This window comes from Marmota marmota, unplaced genomic scaffold, assembly GCF_001458135.2.
Source record: "Marmota marmota marmota unplaced genomic scaffold, marMar, whole genome shotgun sequence".
Taxonomy (NCBI): Eukaryota; Metazoa; Chordata; class Mammalia; order Rodentia; family Sciuridae; genus Marmota; species Marmota marmota.
In genome coordinates, this window is record NW_026000283.1 from 5,534,904 (window position 1) to 5,542,097 (window position 7,194).

Sequence of the window (7,194 nt, forward strand, 5' to 3'; positions counted from 1 at the left end):
TGCCGTAGAATTATATGCACTATTGCAGTTCAGATTGTTTTGGGGGAGGAGGCTTACTGAGGATTGAACCCAAGGTGTTTTACTACTAAGCCACATCCCCAGCCCTTTTTATTTCTTATTTAGAGACAGGATCTCCCTAAGTTGCTGAGGCTGTCCTTGAATTTTCCATCCTCATGCTTCAGTCTCCTGAGTTGCTGGGACTACAGGCAGGTGCCATTGCACCCAGCCCAGATAAGTATTTGGTATTCCTGTTGTGTTTAAGTCTTTTTCATATTGCTATATGTTTATAGCATGGCTATCCAATTGTAATTTTAATGTAAGTATTTTATTTTTAAGTGAATTTTGTTATGTCCTTTTGTGATTTTTTAATTCTTACAGCAACATGTCTTCTATTTAGAAAAAAAAAAAATCAATCTCCAAATCCTGCCATCTAGCAACTGTTAATATTTAGTGACCTACCATTCACTATTCAGTATACAAATGTTACATTTTAAAAACACAAATTTAGATAATGAATAATTGATATGAATCAATCATTTCATTGTTTTCTAAGTTCTCCTACCCTCCTTCACATATAAAAACCTGAATCTCTCCTTTGACATATATGAAAACAAATATGAAAATAAATAAAAACATATATGAAAATAAATAAAACACCCTTTGTTTTATTTATTTATATTTGTGTGGTGTTGAGGATCAAACCCAGAGCCTTGCATGTGCTAGGCGAGCACTCAACTGCTGAGCCCCAGCCCCAGACCATATTTATATTTTTGTTACTGTAAATTTGGAATGTGTATTTAATCTAGCAAAGACTTTAAAATTCTCTCACTTAATAGATGGATGATCTCTAAGATAGAGTCATCTTATTCAAAGTGTAATAGTGTCTATAATATCTTTCATAAAAGCAAGATCCAGTGTTCACTTTGTAACAACCATTGATTTAGAATTTTTAGCCTGTGTGTTTAAATAATTGAATATTTTTTATTGAGAAAGAATAAAAGAGAAGGAGAGAGGGAAGGAAGGGAAGGAGGGAGGAAGAAAAAAAGTAAGGAAGAAAGGAAGAAAGAAAGAAGGAATAAATAAGAAAAAGGTAAAGACAGAATGTTTTTATCTTTAGCATGAGGAAATCATTATTTATCTATAATAAAATATAAATAAATCATTATTCATTTATAATCTACAATAATTATTAGCAAAATGTGTGGCAAAATATAGCCTGATTGATATACTATACAAAAAGATTATGAGAACTAGGCATGACACATCAAAGCAGAGGGGCATCTGACTCAAATCTGAAAGAGATATACTCATCTGGAAATGACTTTTAATCTTTTTAATTAAAAAGTAGAAAAATAAGTAGGGCATTGGTACACAGTGGAAAAGTACACTCATAGCTTTGTGTTCTATGAAGAGAATTTTGACTATGCTTCTATATGTATGCATTATTTTTTTTATTTAGTGGGTAAAAATAAATAAATTCTGTGGGACCTATTCTTCCATTGATGCATGAAAAAATTATATAGGGAAGGAATTCTCAAATGAATCAATGAAAAAGCAAGCCATTTGGCATTTAACAATTCTCTTTATTCATTCATTTCCCAAATGAATACACCCCAAACCTCAGAACCAGAATCTATAAAATTACAACTACAGAAACAAGCACTTTCCAGGAAAGTGCTATGTGCTAGCACTCTGTGTGTTTAGATATACTTATCTTTGAGATTTTGGAATATTTAAAATGCATTATGCTTATAAACTATCCTTTTTCAGATACCCACATTGAGAACATTGTTTTAAAGTAATACTTGCACTGCACTCTACTTTCTTCAGTTACAGGCCAGACTCTTCCCCATAGTATTTTACAGGGCTCTTACTGGCAAAGAATTTCTCACTGCTTTCATATTTCAGATACTGGTTTACAGGAAATTCATACACCCTTGGAACATTCTGGGAAAGGGCAGTACACATTTGTGGGCAAACCTTTTTTTAATTAAAAAATGTGTGCATGATATAGAGAAGTTGATCATGTTTCATACAAAACACTGCTCCAAGTTGCAGAGTATTTGAAGGATATGGGAAAACGATTAACAAACACATTTATAAAGTAAAAAATGTCAGATAAAGTATAAGAATTGTATTATAGATCATTTGGAAAGCAAAGCAAATGAGAACAGAAATAAACCAATAATAAAAAAAAAATTAGGGCTGGGGTTGTGGCTAAGTGATAGAGTACTTGTCTAGTATGTGTGAGGCACAGGGTTCTATTCTCAGCACCAAATAAAAATAAATAAAATAAAGTCCATTGACAACTAAAAATATTTTTAAAAGTTTAAACACAACTTTGCAACTTGTCAGTAACACAAAATTAGAGGTCCATTGAAATTTCACATGGAGATAAAAATCAGTGACGGAATCAGGGACTGGGAAAAGGTTCAAAGAGGTTAGGGTGCCTAGCTTAGGTTTCCTTAAAGAAATTGTATCTTATTTAAACAAGGTAGATTTTTTTTACCATGACTCCTATCAATGTATTAACAACTCATTCATCTGCAAATGACTAATTCAGAATTTCTAATGATCAAGATGGATGTGGGATTGATGTTTGTCTTTTTATAATAGCTATGAAATATTTCTATACAATTGAGGGTTTGAGTCAGATAGCAGAGAAAATGTTGAATCCTTTAGGCAGGCACACTTTCAAGGCTTCTTTAAAAGTCATTGTTTAGGGGCTGGGGTTGTGGCTCAGTGGTAGAGTGCTCCCCTATGACGGGCAAGACCTGGGTTCGATCCTCAGCACCACATAAAAATAAAATGCATTGTGTCATGTCCATCTACACTAAAAAATAAATATTAAAAAAAGTCATTGTTGGGCTGGGGATGTGGCTCAAGCGGTAGCGCGCTCGCCTGACATGCTTGCGGCCCGGGTTCGATCTTCAGCACCACATACAAACAAAGATGTTGTGTCCGCCGAAAACTGAAAAATAAATATTAAAAATTCTCTCTCTCTCTCTCTCTCTCTAAAAAAAAGTCATTGTTTATATTTTCTCACCATAAAAGTAGTATGGAAAACTGGGAAAAAATACGAAAGTAGGAAGACAAAAATAAAAATCTCCCAAAATCTAATAACTCGGGGATAAACAAAACTAATATTTTAGACAATAAAGTTTGGAAAACTTTCTCTGTAAAGGGCCAGATAATAAATATTTCAGTCTTTGTGAGACATATAAGTTCTTTGTCATTTATGTTTTCAGATTTGTATTGTTTATAACAGTCCTTTTAAAATGCAAAAATCCTTTGTAGCTCAAATACAACACAAAAACAGATTTTGGGCTGGACTTGGCCAATAGGCTATAGTTTGTACATTCCTTTTTAGTATATATACTTAACAATCATTTTTCTTTTAAAGCTTATTATTTTAAGTATTATATATCTCCAATATTCAAAAATAATATGTATAATATTAGTACTTTTACTTTAGTTATTTTCAATACTAAATTTTGTTATATTTTATTTTAGCTCATCCTTCTGAAAGAACTCAATATTAGATACATCTAAAGTCCTATCTCTTGAACAGCAACCAAATTTTTAAAGGTTCCATTATCCTGAATTGATATGTGTATTATTCCTGCACATGATCTTTAGGCTCTTACTATTTATATATGTACCCATAATGATATTGTGCTGTGTGATTTTTTACATTTACATAAATAATTCTATTATATATACCTTGCATTTTTCATTCAACATTTTGTGTTTGAAATGTCTCCAAACATCTTCCCCCTCTCTAATTCCCCTTGGTAATACATATGTATCAGTTGTTATAATTCATTCTAACCTGTTTTAGAGAGCCCCTATCTGGCAATACTCGGTTAACAATTAGTCTGTGTTGCTGAATACATTAACTTCACATCTTATATATCATAGTTGAGTGCTGAGGAAACTCAGAGACCATCTAGTCTAAATTCCTCATCTTACAAATGGGTAAATGGTGCTAATGAGAGTAAAGCATGTCCAAGATCAATCAGCAAGTTTATGTCATAGTCAGAACTAGAAACTAGTTTTTTGCTTGCCACTGTTTAAAAATAATAAACATATTATACCCAGACCTTGCATTCTAATCAGGGAAAAATAATAATATCCAAACTGTATTTTACTGGCCTTGCTGGCACTTATGGAATTGCTGGAACTCTGGCTCCCTTCAACTTGCTCCAATTCAGTGAGTCCCTGAGGAATAGCTAACATGAATTTGAACATGTGCATTGTTTGATTAACATATGGTGTCAACCATGTTCTCAGATGCACTCTGACTTTTAGCCCTCTAGAGCATAATCTTCTTGGATGTCTTTTGCCATTTTCTTCCTGTGGTTGTTATAATTGATAGCCTTTTCCTGCCATTGCAAATGCTCAAATGGGTGAGTATCTTTTGCTTTCTTCTTTATGCCCTCTGTAATCTGGCATGGCTTGTTGATTGGCATGTTGTGTACATTTTGTATTCTAACCGTGACTACAAATGGATGTCTATCATCTTACTTGACCTACCTAAGTCTTACAGAGGTTAGTTAAGTAGATTTTTTTAAATATTTTTTTGTTGTAGATGAACACAATATCTTTATTTTTATTTGTTTATTTTTATGTGGTGTTGGGTCTGAACCCAGGGCCTCATGCATGTGAGGCAAGCACTCTACCACTGAGCCACAACCCCAGCCCAGTTAAGCAGATTTTTAAAGCTTTATTGCAATTCTTCTCCCTAAGACTGTAGCAGAAGAGCAAGAGAATTAGACAATGAAATAATGAAACTGACAAAAATTACTCTTCTGGTTTGAAACCAACTATTGCACTTGGACGAGATTTACTTGCTATAGTTTTCTTTTTACTAATAATGAGCCCCACTTCTCCCTCCCAATCTAGGATGTTCCATGATCCTTCATAAAAATTGTATCTTTGGACTGGGGCTGTGGCTCAGTGGTAGCACACTTGCCTGGTATGTGTGAGGCACTGGGTTCGATTCTCAGCACCACATAATAAATAAACAAAATAAAGGTCTATCAACAACTAAAAATATTTAAAAAATTATATCTTTCCTACTCCAACCCATCAAACTTTCAGAAATTCCCAGAGAAGAAAAGGTTCTTCTAGGATGATTAGTCTATTTCTCAAGTTGAGATTTCCTGATATACCACCTTTTCAAAATTCTGAAGAATTTTGTTTTTAAATTAGTCCATCCTTTCCTATATTCTCCTTATACTAGTATTAAAGATTTATAAAAGCACATTTTTTCTTATATCCCAAGCACTATACTCTTGGTGGGGGGGGCAGCGTACTAGAGATTAAACCAGGGGTGCTTTAAAATTGAGCTACACCCCCACCCCTTTTTATTTTATTTTGAGGCAGGGTCTTGCTAAATTGCCCAGGCTGGCCTCAAATTTGCAATCGTCATGCCTCAGACTTCTCAGTAGCTGGGATTATAGGTGTGCACCACCACACCCAGCTCTTATCACTACATTCTTGATTCACAGGAAATATCATGATATTTCTATTTTAATCATTACTATGAATGAAAATTTAACTCTTATCAAAAAGTTGTTTTTAGTAACTAGTCAGAGTTAATATGGTAGGCATGATAATGGCCTTCCAAAGATGTCCATATCCTCATCCCTGGAACCTGTTATTATGTCATATTACATAGCATAAAGAATTTTATAGATGTGATTAAAGGTAAGAGGAGATTATCCTGGATTCTCTGAGTGGGCCCAATATAATCACAACTGTCCTTAAAGTTGTAGAATCCTTTCCATACTAAATTTGTACATCCACGAGTTTTTACTAAATTATGTCATTAGTGTTGTATTTCCAAGAATACAACTTCACTTAGTATTTGCCAAATCAATGTAACAGTGATCTAAGCTATAGATGTTTACAATTATTTTGGTACTGAGGATTGAACCCAGGGTTACTTTACCAATGAGCTACATTCCCAGTCCTTTTAATTTTTTTTTTTCACTAAATTGCCCACACTGTCCTTGAAATTGTGATCCTTCTGCCTAAGGCTCCTGAGTCACTGGGATTATAGGCATGAGACACTACACCAAGATTTTACAAGTATTCTTGATCTATAGGCAACTCAGATGTCAGCTTTCGCTCTTTGGCAAAGTTAACTGGGGAACAAATCAGAATTTTTGTTCCTTTAGTGGATTTATGGTACTCCTACAGATAAATTCTTTTCTTCTCCATAGAACAGAATTTCTTTTCCCCACAACTTTTAATATAGTATAGTATAATATAGTATAATAGAGAAGAGATTCTTGGTAGGGGGTAAAGAGAAAGATGACACTAAAGAAATGTTAGCTACTTACAAGCTATTGAAAAAAATGCTTTTTAGGTCAGAGGAATCATAGTGTGATTTCAGTTACACAGTTCTGTCTCAAATATTCCTGTTAAAATAGTGACAATAACAGATTGGCTTCAAACAGAATTCAGAAAGATCTTTGATCTTATCTCCCTTCTGAATACACAAATCCCTGTAAAAACAACAAAAGCGTAAAACATGGTAGAAGAGAAATGAGTGACAGAACAAGTTAAAAAATATTTAAAGGTTTGCTATTAGTTTATATTACTGGCTGTCATTCCTTTGTTTTGATTATGTTGTTTGATGGGTGAAAATTCATCATTTTTATTGAATACTTAAATTCTGGTGGTACATTGTCTACTTCAATACTATAAACCACTGAGATATTTAAATGCTGGAAATTGATAAATGGAAGTTAGGAATAAGTTATTATCTTTTAAAATATGGAGCTACATTTTCATACTTAGGGAGTTTCTATTCTTTCTAACTAAAACAATATGTTCCATTGTTTAACATCCTGGAATCAGAAATATTGCATCAGCCATGCAGATGGAGAAAGCACTAGACTTTACAATGAGATTTTAAAAAGAAAAAGTAGTTACCAAAGAGCCGTAGGGATGAATGCACACAGAAGGGGCAGAACATGCCAGATCAGAATTGACATATTACTAAGAATAAAACTGAGCAATAGCAATAAAACAATATTCTTTTTCAATAGTTTTTTCAAGTTATATTTGTACTTATAGGCTGTGACATGTTTTACATGTAAAAACAACATATATAGTTGGTCAATTTCCAAGTGTATGTCAGGTACCAAAGAACATAGAAACTAGAGTTCTATGTAAAGGTGA